Consider the following 18,898-nt stretch of genomic DNA (forward strand, 5'->3'; position numbering starts at 1 on the left):
TCAACCCCTGGTTCTTTCTTATCTTGTCAGATAAGTTTCTCTGAACCTGCCTGAACCCTGTTGAGACTCGTCTCTGGAAGATGTCTCCTCCTTCTTTCTGTCACTGCTCCATGCTATTACAAGCAAAATTGTGAAGATCGTGGCCTTGTGAGTTGGCCCTGTTGGAGATGCCACCCACCATCATTATAGGATGTTGCTCCCAGAGACGTGGGCCTGTCTGTCTGTGATCTTAGAGGTCCAGCCTCCCTGAGGTACTTACTGGGTGCCTTGCATCTTGCAAGCAGATGGCAGGATCAGATCCTTGCAATTAAAAAGGGTCTCATGCCACCAGAAACCTAAAAATCTCTTCCTTGATAATGACACTTTCTTTGTAACAGCCCCAGGACAAACAAACAGTGCCTGGGGATTGGTGTGGGTTTTGAATAGAAGTGCAATTCTCTAATTAAGTAACTCTATTATAACAGAGTTTTGCCCAAGGCTAGCTAAGCACAAACTCTTGTAACAGCATTTTAACTGAAGATTTTATTCTGTCTCCTTTCGCTTCCCACCAGGAAAATCACAGAGCTGAAGAACCAACCTGCATGGCAAAGGATCGGAGAAAGTGACGATGTGGAGGAAGAAGTGAAGACAAAACAGGAGCCACATTGTAATACATTGTTAAGTCTCCATACCTTACAAGAATGACTTGCTGTTTCCTAAACCTAAGTATCCTGAAAACCCTGTTTTCAGCCTATGCTGAACTTTAACCCCTTTTGTACCCCTTTTGCCTTGCTAAACTACTGAACACTGTGATGCCTCCCCTTCCACTTCATGTATTCTTGCCCTCACCCACCCAACAGGCAGTCTTTGAGTCCCCAGCGGCTAACAGCTGTTTTCTCTCAATCCTAACCCCTCCCCCACAAAAAGGACCGCAAAGGGGACTGCTCTCTGAAACCCCAACTTAGGGGAAGGCAGTCATCTGGCCAGCCCCTTGTGCATTTCTAAATACAGCTGACTTTAATCAGAGTCACGGGCAACTCAGCCCATCCACTCTTTCTGCCTTCCCCCTCATATAGAACTCAGACTGGCCCTGCATGGTTGAGTTAGAGGTGATGATGAGTACATAGGAATAATGAGCATAGATCTCTTGCTGCACAAGAATTTTATTAAGTGATGACAAATGTCCCTTAAAAAGCTGTAGTGCATTTACATAATGGAATACTAATCAGCTATTAAAAAGAAGGAAGTTTACAGGCAAAAATGGAACTAGAAAAGATTATCCTGAGTGAGGTAACCCAGAACCAGAAAGACACGTATGGTATATACTCACTTATAAGTGGATATTAGCCATATAATACAGGATAACCACACTGAAATCGACAGACCTAAAAAAGCTAAACAACATGGAGGACCCTAGGGAAGATGCTTAATTCTCATTCAGTAGGGCAAATAGAAGAGACACTGAAATCGGTTTGAAGAGAGCCTACCATAGATGCCCTTTGAAAGGCTCCACCCAGCAGAAGAGCGAAGCAAGACTTTGGGCAGAGCACAGCGAGTCTTATGGAAGAGTGAGGGTGTAGGAGGAGCTCAAGAAGACCTCCAAAGCCAACAAATCTGGGCCCTGGTGGGGGCGGAGGGTGCTGCAGAGACTGATGCACCAACCAAGGACCATGCATGGAGGGGACCTAGACCCTCTGCTCAGATGTAGCTGATAGGCAGCTCAGTCTTCATGTAGGTGCCCTAGTAAGGGAAACAGGGTCATCTCAGACTCTGTTACGGGCCCTTTGATCACTTCCCCATGGTGGGAAGATGAAGAGGATCCAAGCAGTCCTGATGAGACTTCATAGGCTAGGGTCAGATGGTAGGGGAGGAGGCCTCCCCTTTCAGTGGTCTAAGGGAGGGGCATAGGTGGAAGAGGGAGGGAGAGTGGGACCCAGAGGAGACGAGGGAGAAATCTACAATTGGGATATAAAGTAAATAAATTATAAAAAATTAAAAAGTGAAAAAAATTGAAGCTTGCTGGGCTTGGTGGTGCATACCTTTAATCCCAACACTCAGGGAGGCAGAAGCAGGTGGATCTCTGTGAGTTCAAGACAAGCCTGGTCTACAAAGTACATCCAGGACAGCCAAGGCTACACAGAGAAACCCTGTCTCAAAAACAACTAAACAAGCAAAACAAAACAAAAACAAACAAACAAAAACTGAAGCTTTTAGAGAACATCAGACTACTGTGTTTTGTTTTGTTCTGTTGCTTTATTTTTAAACAAGCAACTTTTAAGGCTGGGAGATGGCTTAGCTCTTAAGAACACTTGAATGCTCTCGAAGAAGATCCAGGGTTGGTTCCCAGCACCCACGTGCTGGTTTACAACCCTCTGTAACTCCTCTTCTGGCTTCCTTGGCCACCAGGCACACACATGGTACACATTCATAAATGCATATGAGACACTAATATACATAAAATAAAAATAAATGAATCTTTTTCTAAGAAATCACTTTGCACAGTTGAGAAGCGGCGGCCTGTTTGTATGGTCAGGGAAGACTGCGTACAGAACTTGCTTTAGCCTTGTAATTTTCCTCGCTAGTGAAGAGAATCGTTTCAAATTGCTTGTCGTGCCTTGGAAGTAAACAGTGGCAATTGCAATATAAATAAAACAGTTTTAAAACGTTATCAGAAAATGAAACATTAGTGGAAATTTTTCAAAGTATATTGTTCCGTGTAATGGGGTGAGGGGGAGGGGAAAACTCTGAACCTTTAAATAAGGGGTCTAAGAAGCATGCTTTTGATGTTTTATAACTGGAGTTCTGAAACCTACAAGACTAAGGTGGTGTGTGTGTGTCTGTGTGTGTGTCAAGGAGGTAACTTCCTGGCCCTCTCCATGCCTCTATTCTCTTTATACCTACTGATTTTGTTTATATCTTTCATGAACTCCAGGAATATATTTTTGCTTAAATGTGATTTGTAAGAGTGTGGGTGTACAACTGTATTCACACAGAGACAAAAGCAGACTACCCATACCGTCCTTCATCACTCTCAGTCTATTCTTTTGAGACAAGACCTGGGCCATGTGATCCCTTGGCTAAGCTGACGTCAGCACCCCCTACTGATGGTTTTTTTCCACCAGTCTCTCCTCAGAGATGGCGTTACAGGCATGTCTAGGGCTGGCTCGTTGACGGGTAATGCGATCTGAACTTTGGTTTTCATGGTGGTGCCGCAAACACTCTTAACCACTGAGCCATCTCTCTAGCCTCAAGTACTAGGAGTATAGTCTTTCATTCACAGTGTATCATTAAAGGTCACTAATTCGTTTTCTTAATATAGCCAGAATATCTATACACATAACACATGCAAGAACAAAAATATTTAATGTCAAGTATAAAGTTATCAAGCATTGTTAATTGTCTCGGACGGGGCTGACTTCGACAGAGCTCTGGGATTACAGGCGCGAGGCACCGCACCCAGCTGTACTTTTAACATAGTACAGTTACTATTATTTTGATGCTCAGATATTTTTTTTTCCCAATGTGGAAAATAAAAGCATCTTCGGGTCAGTTCCCTTGCCCTTTAGACACAGTACAAGTGCAATAAGAGGTGAAGGTATAACAACCTATTTTAGCCTCATGCTATTTGTTTCCTCTGTCAGACCTCAGTCAGCATTCTCCAAGAATTGTTGGTTAGTTTTCAGCCAGCAGAATTCCTAACTGCATTATAAATGCTTGCTCTCACGCTCACAGAGAAGCGTAGCTCTCAGCCCTTTTCAAAGAAAATGTGGTTTGCAGCAAACAGAGACCATTACAGAAGACTATAACTGGGTCAAAGGGCAGAGACAACTGATCACCTAGGATGGCCCATCTACAACAGATATGTCCACAACCTCTATACCTAGGACTCAGAGAGCATCAAGGAAGAGGAGGCAGGCAGCCAAACGACCAGGGAATCTGCTGCCAGACTGCATCTCCTAGGAACGCTGGGGAAGCTTGACACTGCAACCATACCAACCGTACGGCTGTCTGAGCAAGTACACCAACAACACACAAATGGAAGGGAGAAAACTCATGGGACCCAACCTCAAGACCCAAAACTGCAGGCAACTAAGGATGCTGAGAGCAGAAGAAATAGTCTTCCCGTCAGATGCGCCCCCTAGTGGTCAGCCTTGAAATCAACTACGCTGAAGCAACACCAAACATTCAGCAGGTTGTATTTATATAGGCAGGTGTGTGTGTGTGTGTGTGTGTGTGTGTGCGTGTGTCTGTGTGTAACAGTGAAACAATAAGAGACTATGAATTTGAGAGGAAGCAAGACACGGAGACATGAGAGGGGCTAGAAGAGGGGAAAAGGAGAAAATTATATTTTAACTTTGGAAAAATAACCATTTAAATATTTTTTTGGTAATTCTCAGTAGGTTTAACAAACATAGAAAACAATTTTACATGTTAAATATATCTAATAGTTTTCTGTGATAATGAAATATTCTATACCTGTACCGTCCAATATGATCACATGTGGCCACTAAGCCCCTGAAATAGCACTTCTGAGGTTGGGAATCTAAATATCGTGTTTTAATTCCTTTTAGTTCTTTTTCACTTAAATAGCCACATATAAGTGCTTGGCACCTTCTTTGAAAGCCAGGATCGACACCACAGGAACATTGCTAAGTTCCTTTGATATGTTCCCCATGGAGAGCTGGAGTCTATTCTCTCTCTCATTAGTCTAGGAACTAGACTCTAGATAATGCACCCGGACTATGTGCACAATCAAGTCAAACTGTCAGCAGTGTGATGAAGCTTCCAGGTCTAGTTCATAAGCACCCTCCAGCCTTACAGGCATTTGGAATCCTAGCTCTCCATGAGGCTACTGTGGATGTTCATCCTGGGAAGCTAAAGGTAAGAAGTCCACTATGCTGGCAGCGAGTTCCACAGGAGGGAAGTTATTCACAAAGGCAATGGACACTTTCACCTCCCCCCCCCCAATTAGCCACCCAGCTTATAAATCAAGTCCACGGGATTCCCCAAACCAACTCTCGGGCAGATTGAGTTCATTTTTATATGATGGACAGAACGAAATTATGACTCAGCCACGCCATGGTCAACAGCCAGGGGAGCAGAATCCATGGGAATGAATGATTGTTCTTCAACACCATCAAGTTAGTAATCTGACTTAATACACACCACTGACAAGGCAAACCTTGGCACTGGGACTGAGATGCCATGACAGCAATGACACTGATAATAATAAGACGTGACACTGACATTGAGAATAAACGTGAGAAAGAAGCTAGGAAAACCCTGAGGTATATGATAAAGGCTGAATGAATCCTTTCCACGCCTACCCACTGACATAAATACACATAGAAACACATGTTCTTAGTTTATATCCCTGAAGATATAAATTCAGTAAATCTGTGGTGGGATTTGAATATAGATTTGTAACAAGTTGCCTAAATTGGATAATAGTTGAAAATTATTCATTAAATCCTAGTCAGCCATAATTCCCACAATAAAAAATTTAATGAGAGAGATGTTTAAAAATATAGAAAAATATATAGACAAAAATACTCATAGCAACATAATTTATAATGAAAATAGTAGTAAAAGTTCTAAATATTCAACAACAGGTACTTGGTTTAAAATATTATGGTAAAAACTTGTTAGAATGCCAAGCAAACAACAAAATAATTTCTATAAGAAGAAATTATGTTGACAATTATTACTAATAATATTAAATATTTAAAATACATATGAATTGATGACAACTATTAAAAATATATAGAGGAAAAAGGCAATTGAAAAAAAATGCAACAAAATATTACCATAGTTTATGGCTGCCCTACTTTACTTTCTATTGCTATGATATACACAGTGACTAAAAGCAACCTGGGGAGAAAAGTATTTGGTTTACAGATTTCAGTCCATCAGGGAGGGAAGTCAGGGCAGGAACTGAATAGAGCAGAGGCCATGGAGGAGTGCTGCTTAACAAGTTGTTCTCTGCGGCTTGCTCAGCTGCCTGTTTTATACGAACCAGATCTGCCTGCCTAGGAATGGTTGTGCCCACAGTGGGCTGGGCCCTCTTTCAGGAAACATCAATCAAGAAAATGGCCCCAAGACTTGCCTTCTCCCTTTCCAGATAACTCTAGCTTGTGTCAAAATGGCAAAACACTAATGAGCACAGTGGCCAACTGGTAAAGATGGTAATTTTTGGTTTTGTTATTTTTCAATTTACTCTGTATGGCATATGTTTTAAATTGAAGAATAGGGAGGAGGAGGAAGGAAGGAAGGAAGGAAGGAAGGAAGGAAGGAAGGAAGGAAGGAAGGAAGGAAGGAAGGAAGGAAAACTCTGGCACCCAGCTACCTGAAGTCCTTTCCTAACTCAAGGTCATCCATCAAGAGGAGAAATGACGACCAAGTTTTAGTCTTCCATCTTCTACCGTCTTCTGGGGGGAACTTTCCGTCCAGGGAGATACTTCAGATTCTCCCCTGGTTCCCAACTCTCCTTGAGGTTAGATCAAGCCCCATGCACCCGGTCATACAGAGGTGGGAAATTCTAAAGGGCGGCGCCTTGCCTGACCTTGTTCCTTAGGAGCCCCATAATAGCGGACATGACCTTCAGAGTATGACCTGTGCAGGTACCCGTGACATCACAAGCGCAGCTGCCTCCTGCTTGCTAAGGGAGCATGGAGTGTGGACTGCTGAGTTCCCAGCCAAAGACGGCATGCTCCTTTACACCAGTCTGATGAAAATTGCTTCTCCTCTTGTTTAGATAAGCCTGTCAAGGCCAAAACTCAGGATCATAAACACTAACCTGAATTCAAAAAAAAAAAAAAAAAAAAAGGTGAAAGCTGTTTCTGTTCAAGCAGAACAGTCATCTGGATGTTGGTAGCCCCCGAGAGACATGGCTAGAAACTCTCACCACCAGGACAAGGACCTCCTACAGTGTTTTTATGAAAGGGGACTAAGAGAGCTTGTCACAGCCAGGAGGTGGCATGCACCTTTAATCCCAACACTTGGGAGGTAGAGGTAGGCAGATTTCTGAGTTTGAGGCCAGCCTGGTCTATAGAGTGAGTTCTAGGACAGCAGGGCTACATAGAGAGATTAAAAAGAGAGAGAGAGAGAGAGAGAGAGAGAGAGAGAGAGAGAGAGAGCTTAGCACTTCCGACCATAGGAGGACACAGCCAACCATTTGAGAACCAGTCCTATAATTCATTCTTTTCTTAGTGATCAAACCAAGAAGGGGCCTACAGGAGAACTCTTACCCATCAGTTCGCACAAGATACAGGCTCCTTCTGTAGTGTGAGGCCTCTCCATCGTGTGGACCTGAAAACCACAGCAGCATCTTCTAGTTCCAAAGCAACCGGTGATGCCATGGTGGCCACTGATGAAGGAGCACTCTCCCAGGACCCTCCAAGTTCTTCAGGAAGTAACTTTTCATTTGGTCTTAGTGGAGAAGAGAGCTCTCACTGTACTTGGAATTTCCTGGAAGCTGTCAATTCCTGTCTCTTGTGTAACTGTTCAACCTTCACTGGGGGAGGGGCATCAAGACAAAGTCTTATGGAACCCAGGCTGCTCTTCAATTTAATATGTGGCTGAGGCTGGCCTCAAACTTCAGATCCTCCTGCGTCTACCTCCGACGTACTGGAATTACAAGCATGTGCCACCATAAGAAGCTGCCATACGATCTTTAACTGCACACCAGTTTTTCCAACTGAAAGCTAAGCCCAGGTATAAGTGGATGGGGAGGGAGGGCCTCACCACTTTGAGCTTACACCCCTGGATCCCTGCAAAACTCCAAGTGCATAGACCAGCTCCCCAGCACTTACCTGAATGTCTGAATTAACTCATTCAACAAAATGCTTAACCCCAGCCCCTCATTCACCCTCTAAATGAGGGCAGGTAGCACTGAGTAACCACTGACAGCTTTAGAGGGTGGAGTGCTGGGATTCCTTCCCGGCTCACAATAATTGAACACAGTTCCTCACAACAAGAGGGAGAATGATCAAGAAAAGATAGGCTTTGCCTTTCTTTCCTTGTAGGCTCCATCCTAGAACCCCCGGGGCTGCCTGAGAGCAGGGTGTGGGTCCGCTGGGAGCCAGGACTGACTTACTGGGGGAGACGGAAGCTGAGTGGGAAAGACACGGGCTGGAGGCCCCGTTAGGATGGATGTCTCGGAAGGACGGGTCTGGGGAGGCCTGTGACTGTGTGCGGCTTAGTAGAAATTACACGCTTTCTCCGTGACAAATTACGGCACACTTAGAAATGAAGGTGGGTTCTTTGCTTAAGCGTGTGGCCAACTGGGGCTAAAGCCGAAATAAGAGTCGATCCTCAACAGGCGATCTTAACTAACACCTTAGATGTATATGTTTTACGTACCCCGGCATCCTTAAATGTCTTCTGGGTCCTGGCCCCAGGTTACACTTTGAACAATCTAAACAGAAACAGGAGATTACAAATCCCGCCTCTGGGGAAGATGGGAGGTTTACACAGCAATGATATTGCCAGAATTATTTCTTAAGTGCACTGGTGGGGTTCTTTTCAAAGAGTTGTTAGCCGGGGTCACCTTGTGCATCTGGCAGGATTACGGTTTTCTCAAGGAGGAAATTGTGGGGCTGTGCGGCAGGCCAGGATTTAACATCCATTGTGACCCTGCATTGCTCCCTTGAGCTGCCTCTTGGAGGCTCGTTCTTTGGGGATGGAGCCTAATGGCTGACCTGCAAAGGCCCATTTACACCCTGAGCATTATCATTTCCCATTATCTCTAACAGGCTTGGCCAGCATGCTACTTACCTTTGGGGTACTTTGGAGAAAGCACTCCCTTAACTAAATTCTACTTTGTGCGATTTAGTACCTCCTCGGTGACTCTATTAACAACTCCTTTATATGGTCAATTCTATTGCTTTGAGTTTCGTCACTGTCCCTGTCCCTGTCATCTGTTGGGAATAAAGATCTAGCAAAGACCAGGTCACAGGGAGATACACATGATGGTCAAAGTACCAATTGTCCTGACTAAATGGCATCTCAGTAGCATTCCTGGGTGTGCCAAACACAGCCTCTTTTCTTGGGCAAAGTTTTGAATCCCACCTGCTGACACAGAAGCATGGTGGCTTTGAGAGCCTGTGGCTTCCCATCTCGAACCAACTGACCCTTCTGTGAAAACAAGCCCCACCTATTGGTACAGTTCAGGCAACACATTCCCCCAAGCTTCTTCATCTCCCTGCAGTTCTGCTTCCAAGGAACCTGGTTCAGGCACTGACCTCCAGCTAGCCCACACCTTACCTCCAGGTATACTCTGGGGATGGGAAATGGCAGTGTCTTCCTATACCGGCTATGGGACCAACTGGCTTTTAATTGCTACATAATAAATCGCCACAAACTAAAAGGCTTACAACACACAGTTATCTCGGTTTCCAGGGGTCAAAAGGCCTCTTGCAAACAGACAGACTCCCTCTCTGCTCAGGGTGCCACAAAGCTGAAGTCAGTAGGTCAGGTGGATGGCTGGATCTTGTTCCTTGTAATCAAAGGACCAAGGTCACATCCTCTGGCTACATGTTCACTCAGGACTAGAGAGAGCTCTCAAAGTGCCAGCCACATCGACCCTTCCATGGGCAGTACACAGGGTGGCTGGAGTCACTTCCAGGCCATGGGAGGATATCTGCTGTGTCCTTCTTCTTTTTCAAGGACTCATATGATTAGGTCAAACCCTATTATAATAGGGTAATCGCCTTTTGCCCATTGTGTAATATCACCGGAAAGTGAAACGCCACAGGCACAGGTCTAGCCTGTACTAAACAAAAGGAAATGGCGCAGGTGTCTGGACCACCCCAGCATTTCACTTACCACAAAATGCAATTTTAAAATATTTTTGAAGATTCTGCTTATTTTTATGTTATGTGTTTGAGTGATCTGCCCACATATATGTATGCGTACCATATGCATGCCTAGTATCCATGGAGGCAAGAAGAGGGTGTCAGATCCCCTAGAACGGAGTTATATAAGTGGGTTTGAGCCACCATGTTGGTGCTGAGAACTGAACCCATGTGTTGGTGATCTTTTATCAACTTTGTTTGGGGCTTCTTATACCTCTACCTCCGTTCCAACCCCCCCAACACTAGATAGAAGAGCAAGGTTAGAGGGAAGAGGGGATGGAGACCTCTTTAGACTTAGTTCCTTGGCTCAAGTCTAATCTTTGCAGTCAGTATATCTAGAAATCCAGCAAAGCGGCAACAGCAGTAGGATGAACCAGCAGCCGTGGTGGGCAGCAGCAGGGAGAGCAACGGTCGCCTTCTTTCTTCCAGTGCCACTGTCCCTTGCTGGGCTCTGGCATTTATGCATGCTGTGTCCTCAGAATTAAACTGTCTGCAGCTGGCAAAGATCACACCCCTTTCAGAGTACGAGGCAATCATAGTTAACAGCTGTGGACAAATTAAAGCTGCCCCATACACCTGGGATTAAAACAAAAACATGTTTACATAACATAACTGAGCTTTTTTTTTTTTTTTTATAATTTATTCACTTCATATCCCAGCTGTAGCCCCCTCCCTTATCCCCTCCGAAACCCACCTTCCCTCCCTCTTCTCCTCCCCTGACCTTCCCCCGAGTCCACTGATTGGGGAGGTCCTCCTCCCCTTCCATCTGACCCTAGCCTATCAGGTCTCATCAGGACTGGCTGCATTGTCCTCCTCTGTGGCCTGGTAAGGCTGCTCCCCCATCAGGGTGAGTTATGAAAGAGCCAGCCATTGAGTTCATGTCAGAGACAGTCCCTGTTCTGCTTACTAGGGAACCCACTTGGAGACTGAGCTGCCATGAGCTCCATCTATGCAAGGCATCTAGGTCCTCTCCATGCACGAACTCAAGAAGTTAAACAGCAACAAACCAAGTGACCCAATTTAAAAATGGGGTACAGAGCTAAACAGAGAACTCTCAATAGAGGAATATTAAATGGCAGGAAAACATTTAAAGAAATGCTCAATATCCTTAGTCATCAGGGAAATGCAAATCAAAACGACCCTGAGATTTCACCTCACACCCATCAGAATGGTAAGATCAAAACCTCAAGTGATAACACATGCTGGAGAGGTTGTGGAGAAAGGGGAACCCTCCTCCATTGCTGGTGGGAATGTAAACTAGTACAACCACTTTGGAAATCAATCTGGCGCTTTCTCAGAAAATTAGGAATAGTGCTTCCTCAAGATCCAGCTATCACTGAGCTTTTAAAGAAACCAAAATTTGCCCTACATTAGCACCCGTGTCCTCTGCAAGAGCAGCAGGCATGCTCAGACACTGAGCCAGATCTCCAGTTACCATGAAATGCATCCTTGTACACCCGGAACACATTCTCGTCGATTGGCTCAACTTTAATTAGCTGAGTTGAAAATAAAGCAAGAAGTTACGTTGCTTACTGGGGAAGGAAAAGGAAAGAGCTGGTAGCACAGGCAGGGAACATGGATAAGATGCTGTGGGGTGGACGGAAGGCTGACCCAGCACCTCAAGGCACAGTTACCTGCCAGACCCCAGGAGCACCCGACAGAAAAGATCATTTCCAGTCCTGGTGGGCTGGGGAAGGGATATCGGTACACTGTGCACCTATGTGTGTAGAGGCCAGAAGACAACCTCAAGTGTGTTTCTCAGGCTCCGTCTACGTGTCGTCTTTGCCACTGTTGTGCTGTTGACGACCGGAAGTCTGCGGTGGGGGCTAGACCAGACGGCCAACAACCTCCAGGGATCTGTCTGCTTCTCCCTGCCGGGAAAATTACAGCTGCATGCTGCCACACCCAACTTTTCTATGTGGGTTCAGAGGGGTGAACTTACAGGGCGAGCATTCTACCAACTGAGCTATCTCTCCAGCCCTGTCAGGTAGTTTGAGTGGTTCTAGCATTTTCCCATGCCTGGAAGTACACAGACTTCTCTCTTCCCTGCTTCCTCTTCATGTTCTTGCCTGTCCATAGCTGTGTGTGTGTGAACACTCAAGCAGTTGAAACACTCAAGTTCCCAACTTTTGCCTGTTACAGATAAACCTGTCCGGAACATTTTGGTAGACTTTCAGTGTCCTTAAGTTTTCATTCTTGAGAGTTAACATAGAAATAAAACTGTGGAGTTGGGATGAGCATGTTTAGCTCCTGACTCCCTACATGAACTTGTCCTACAGCACCGTTTGAGGCTTAAGAGCGTATCAAGAGCTTTACACCCCTGCTGGCATTTCTCAAGCTTGATCCAGCTGTGAGATCTCACTGTGCTTTTAATTTTTAATCTCCCCAATGAATAATGACACTGAGTGATTTCAAGTGTTCTTACTAGATACGTGTAGGCTTCCCCTGTAAAAAAAAAAAATGCGCAAATCTTGAACTCACTCTACTGAGTGCCTTGATATTTTATTGTTGACCTTTGTGTATTCTACACACGGATCATTTGCTGGGTATGTTTTTGTTCTTGTTGGATGTTTGGCTTTTGTTCTTGAGACAAGGTCTCACTAGGTAGCCCAAGCTGACTTCAAATGTACTATGTAGTCTAGGCTGACCACATACCCACAGCAATCCTTCTGCCTCAGTATCCCAAGTGCTGAGATTGTATCCAGTTCAGATGTGTTTTGCAAATGTTTCCCTAGCCTCTGCCTTATCCATTCTTTTTTTTTTTTTTCAATTTCCATGGACCTTCTGATTTCAATCTTGTGAATGTTTTTAAATGAAAAGTTTTGGATGTCAATAGTATTGTTCTCAAGAATTAAAAAAATATTATTAAACTTAAGAAATCCTTCATGTTATAAATAGCATCTATTATGCTTTTTATCACTATTGCTTTGTTTTTGTTTTTAAAAAAATGTCAATCTGTACCATCAGTGGACTAGGGAAGGGGCATGTGTGGAGAAGAGGGAAGAAGGGTAGGATTGGGAGGGCATGAGGGAGGGGGCTACAGTTGGGACACAAAGTAAATAAACTGTAATTAATTAAAAAAATAAATTAACTTTAAAAAAAAAAGACAGTTGAAATTCAATCATAAAAAATGTCAAAATCTGGGCTCAGAAGTTGAGGGCACACATCGCTGTCAATGAAGTGCAGTTCAGATCCTGGTGACCCAATCACATGGCCCTCAAATGCCTGTAAGCCCAGTTCCCAGGGATCTGATGACATGACTTGATCACCCCATACACGTGTACACACAGAGAGACACAGAAGAAATCGGAAACGCTGTGACTGTTCTCCTTATGGTGTTCACCTCCTCTTCGCTACCCCAGGCTTCTGCACCTACTGTGTCTCGCATGGCCACGGGGTTCTAATATCTGCATGGGACTGTGGGACTTGCTTTGCTTTGTTTTGTTTGGGGGAAGCAGCTGATCTTGAACTTAGGGGCTTGTGACTCCCCTCACTCCCTGAATAAAGGACTCAGTTGCTGTTTCTAAAGCACTCGCCATAATGCTAACTTTGATCTCTTTCTGCCAAACCCTAAAGCTTTAAATGCCATTCCAAACTGCTGTGCCGGGCTCCCCGTCTGAGTCCCACCCAGAAAGACCTCGCTTCCTGAACTTTTCAGAAACCATTTCCTTGGCTTGAAAACAGCCCTTTCTAACCGGCTGCTGCTTCTTCCATCTATAAGGTGCAAGTGGAGTTACTTCTACCCCTCAGTTTTAGGACCAGCCTAACAACTCCCGTCACCCTGGCACTGACCCTTCTGGTTTTAACTTTGAGTCTCTTCCTCCATCCTTCCCTGATGGGTGTAAACTCCTCTGAGAAAGAGTTAACTTTCTGCTGTTTAGGACAAGGGCATCACACAGCCTGTGATTGTAGGGGCATAACAGATTCGACGCCCAGTGGAATACACAGAGCTGAGGGAAGCACCCGCACTACTTCCCCCATCTTAAGTGGGCTCTCCTATTGTGAAGTACCTCCAGAAAGATTGCATCCTCAGAAACCAGGTCCAGTCGTGACCCAGCAGCACACCAAGGTCCACCCTGCCTGAGTGCAGCTGTAATGCTTGCAGTTTGATGTTTATGGTAGATTGGAGCCAGGCTGAATCTTTTCTCTAATAGGCCCTAATGGTGGGCATTTCCATCAAGAGGGCTTTTTATGAGTTTTAAGCAGCACAGTAATGACTATAGGACACAGGAGTGTGCCCAATCACTACAGGACAGATGCTGGCTCGTCTATCCTTTGTGCTTCCAAATGCTTGATTTATCCCTTCTAAGTGACATAAGAAGTAAGGATTGTTTACTACTTTAGCCTAAGTGTGTTCGCCAAACTTCATGTGTTATTAACTCATGAATTCCCCACAAGTGGGTCAGGACATTTATCAAAGGGTCTAATCTTTCACTCTTGTGGCAACAATGCATCCTCAGATCCATGCTCTCTCTTTTCTGCCTCTGAGGATGTCTAAAACGCTGTCATCATGAGAAACGGATCCTCAGCAAACACTGAACCTTCTAGCCCTTGATCTGAGACTTCCCAGCCTCTATGTCTCTGTTGTTTATAAACTCTCCACTCTTAGATTTTTCACAACACAGAGCAAAGCAGACTTAAGTCCAATTTGTTTTTAATAGATCACGTACAAAGAGATACTGAAGCATTTTAAGGGAGGAACATCATCAAGTATAGTTTCCAGCACACATCTGGGACAATGCCACCTGCAGGGAGGTTGAAGCTCTGTGCAAGCAAATGAAAAAAAAACAAGCAAGGCCATGGTGTCATCCTGCCTCAGCATCAACCAGCCTTGTGTCCACCTAGATTGTCACCTGTTACACTTCAGAATCTGGTAAGGCAGCCTGGTGTCCACCAGCTTGACACCCATTACACTTCAGAAGCTGGTGAGGGAAGTCAGAAAGTGGAGTTCATCATAAGAACATGAAAGTGATCCCCTTCCCAATGGGGCAAGGTCTTTTGGGGACAGCAGTCACTCTGACTTTTAAAGGGATGCATTTACTTCCTAACCTTGCAGAGATCTTGCACCAGGAAAACAAAGAAGGGTTGGTGCTCCTACTACCCTTCTGTCTTCAGCAAGCACTTCCTGGGTGTGACAAAGATATGGCACTGGCAAAACCTGTGAATACCAGGTGCAATGCCAGCTGAACTAAAGCTTCAGAAACATCTTTAAACACAGGTGATTTCTCAGTTGTGCTGCCTCCACCGTTGGAAGAGATACCATAGCTTGTTGACCAGGTATTTTGAATGAGGCAAAAATATGCCACACTTAAAAAAATAGCCTTGTCCCCTCTGACCATAACAGAAGAACTGTGGTTACAAGCTTCCCAGGAGCTCAGGATGACACCGTAAAGAGACATGAGTCCCATAATTGTCCGCTGCTGCTGTGTCACATGAGTCACACCCTCTGCCTGTGCGGGAGACTGTAAAAGCCTATAAGCAGAGAAGCAGCCCTGACCCTCACAGCATCTGCAGATGAGCTCTGGTCAGGTGTGCCCCGAGTGCTCACGGGAAGGCATGACAAGTATCTCTATACAGAGAGAATGCTGACCCCTTTCCACTTCCCCCAGAGCATTCTGGCCAGGGGTTTACTGGGAGCTCCGACAGAAGATGAGAAGTCCCCTCCCATGCTTCGACCCCCACCCCCACAACACATTGGTTCCGGCAGTACCTGTGGCCCCGACAGAATGCACTCTGGTAGGATCGGGGTCCCACCCAGCCAGTTTGACCACAAGGCGGCACAAAATTGCCACTTGGCTCTCATGTCTTCTCGGTGATGTCAATGCTCCAAACAGTAACAGATTGTCTTCACTCAGCTGGCTGTGACTATAGGCAGCAAGGAGAATGTCTCCAAGGGCAAAGGTAGAGGCTTTATCTTATGGCCAAAGTGCTACAAGACAGCAAGGCTGTGGTGTCTGTATCCCCTTAGGGGAAATCGAGTTAAATGTTCCAGGCATGAAGCTGACACTTGGACTGTAGACCCTGTGGCTACAGATCATCTAAGAGCAGGTGGGACGCAGCCAGTAAACTACTGTCCGCAGTGCTGAGATTCCTGTATGGAGAACGCCAGTTTCATCAATGGAAAAGTTGCTGAGTTGCATGCAGAGGCAAGATGAATGGTTGTTGACTGGCGTGCAAAGCTGACTGACTTTTGCCACCCTCTGAATGGCTGGGATGTGTGGCAAAGGTTACATTTAGAAATGTATGCCAGAGCTGTCAAGGAAGGAGCTCCCCCCCGCCAAGAGAGAAGCTAAAGCGCCATCCCCTCCCCATTCATCACATCAAAAGGTTAAGGCTGGTATTTAGGCCACTGAACAACTGTGCAGGCAAGGTGGTAGAGACACATGATGAAATGCCGCCTCTAGAGTGGGTGTTCGCAGAATCGCGCTGACCCGTGGACAGTGTGAAGAGGTACCACAATGAATAAAAGCAATGGGATTTCCAGATTGAGGGAGATGAGGAGGAGGAGGAGGAGGCCACATCATACCTACATCAACTCCACCAGAGTCAAAGATAGGCTTGGATGCGGAGCCTACATGGTCAAGCCTTCGAGAGACAGAACTTGGCAAACCAGGAACCACAGAAGTACTAAGGAAAGTAGCTCCTATCACTGCCCATTAAGGCTCAAGATGGCCTGGGCTGTGGCTACTGGCCTGAAGGAAGGTTAAAAAAAAAAAAAAGGCATAAGAAAAAAAAGTGGCATAAGGCTGGTGGAGCCTAGGACCTTCGTAGAGGATCTGCTCCACACACAGTGGTCCAGGGCATGTGTGAGGGAGTACTTGCCAAAGCCTGGACACAGCACTTTCCCCCATTAGCACCGTCTCCTCAAGAGTAACAGGTTTGCTTCAAACGGGCAGGCATCAAATGCACTGACCTTATGGAGAAGGCAGAGCTTCCTGATGCAGCTCAGTTCTGGCTCCTCTGGGGCCCAGGAGCCACAACCCACGAGCAGCATTGGTCTTGTGCTGCTACAGAGATCTTCTAGTCAACTACTTCTTGGCTTCGACATCTAATGTCATGAGCGGAGTTACCTCCAAGCACAGAAATGGTATGGGTCCCTGCAGCGGCCACAGGTATGGCTGAGTCATGTAGGCCTGGGTTATTTGATACAAAGGACAGACTGTGCGACACAGCTCACAGCTGTGTGCTGGTATGATGAGTTCCTGGTGAAATGACCGTGGCCAGGGACAAAAGTCACCTACGGCTCATTTCTTCTGTGCAGTACTGACGCTTCCAAAAGGGTCAGAGGTACATTCCCAGAAGAAGCAAGCCTCTCTGGCGCAAAGTCTGGGCTTCAAGAGCAAAGTCTGGGAACAGAAGTCAGTGAAACCACAGTCCCCAAAGCAGGCTGGAAAATGGGCCTTACACACACACACACACACACACACACAGGCTCCAATAAAGTGCAGAGGCAAATGGTGGGCCAGCAGTCAAGTCACTGGAAAAAGTGTCCAGAGGATGGGTCAGTATGAAAAGGAGGGTGCGTAAGAATTCACATACAGGTGACTCCACTATGCAGGAAGCAGGCTATCAGGAAAGAATTGGGGTGCTCGAAGCATGAGGTGGTCAATAGAAGAAGAAATCACAGCTACAGCTGAGCAATGGGATTTCCAGGGTTTCAAGTGTTTCCACTGGTATTAATAGGTTGAATGCCAAAAGCAGACTTAAAATCTAAACCAAGATCAGCTCGAATTAAAAAAAAAAAAAAAAAAAAAAAAAAAGATAAAATAAAAGGTACTTCACTGCCCTTTCATTCTGTGGGTCAGGGGGCAGACAGGACTGGAGACAGCCCAGCCAGTGCAGTGACTGAAAGCATTTCAGTAGCCAAGATATGTGACAGGATCCCAACAGTCCGGCTACAGCATCTGGGGAGAAAGATCTGGCAGGCTGGCTGGCACTACCATCTGACGCAGCTTTGGTTTTGGGTCCTTGATGAACGCTATAAAGGAAGCTCACCTGCATCCACAACAGTGGCAGTGGCTGAGGCAGCAGCATTGACGCTAACGAGAGGATGAAGCCCGAGTCTGAGAGAGGTGGATGAAGAAAGCCTCCTCCCTGTCCCAGCATGGAAAAGCATTCCTCCGGGTTAAGCAGAGAGCTGGCCAGACGGTCTCCCGGCAAGTGAATGGTTTTGTCACCCTCTCCGACAGCAGAGCACTGGATGAGGCTTGAGCCGGACTCAGGTGAAGCCCTCTTCACGGGGGAGTCACTGCTTGGAAGAGTCCTGAAACCTCCAATGGGGCAAGGCATTGGCCGAAGAGCTCACATAAGGCAACCGGTTTCTTACCCAAGCCGTCTGACTTGAATTCTAAGTTCCCCTTAGAAACCCAGGACTGATCGCAGGAGAAGCAGCGCTGGAGAAGCGAGCACCGCTCTGAGGGTGCTCTAGAGACCTACGCAGTGGGACAGGCCTTTCTTCCATTACACAGAGTGGGTATACCGCCTCCTGGAATTTCCCAGGGCCCTGAGTTGGGTCTCCTGGTAGCAAGATTGCGGGTAGTCAATGTCACCAGCTTCAAAATAGAACTGACTGTTTAAGTGGAGAATAGGGCGCCGTCTGTTTGCCGCTGATGGAGAGATATTTTACACTTCTGGATGGTACCCAGATGGCAAACATCTGAGGGGCGCTCACTTCTGAGCAGCCAGGGAGGGAAGGAGTGCCCCTTTCCCCTCCCCCTCCTCCAGAGCAGAAAACTGAGCCTATCTGGGTAATGTGAAGCCAAGGAGATGAAAGCAGAAGAAAAGCAGGGTTCTAGCTGAGCCGCCTGGAAGCTCTGATGTGTCGTGAGCTGCACTGGGGAGCCCAGAGCCGTTGAAGGGCGGTTGGAAAACGTGGCCCTCGAGGTTGATGGTCTCCTCACCAGGCGCTGCGCATCCTTGGAACATTTGCACAGAACGCATAAACGGCCATCCCAACAGACACTCCAGGCCCAGGAACTCCGAACAGGTGTTTGGGACCAAGAGAGACCGGCCCACGTTGTCTTCTCCAGCACCAGGCTCGGGTGCGGGGCAGCAGCTTAGGAGGT

The sequence above is a fragment of the Psammomys obesus genome, unplaced genomic scaffold (assembly GCF_907164565.1).
Source record: "Psammomys obesus unplaced genomic scaffold, mPsaObe1.curated_primary_1811, whole genome shotgun sequence".
NCBI lineage: Eukaryota > Metazoa > Chordata > Mammalia > Rodentia > Muridae > Psammomys > Psammomys obesus.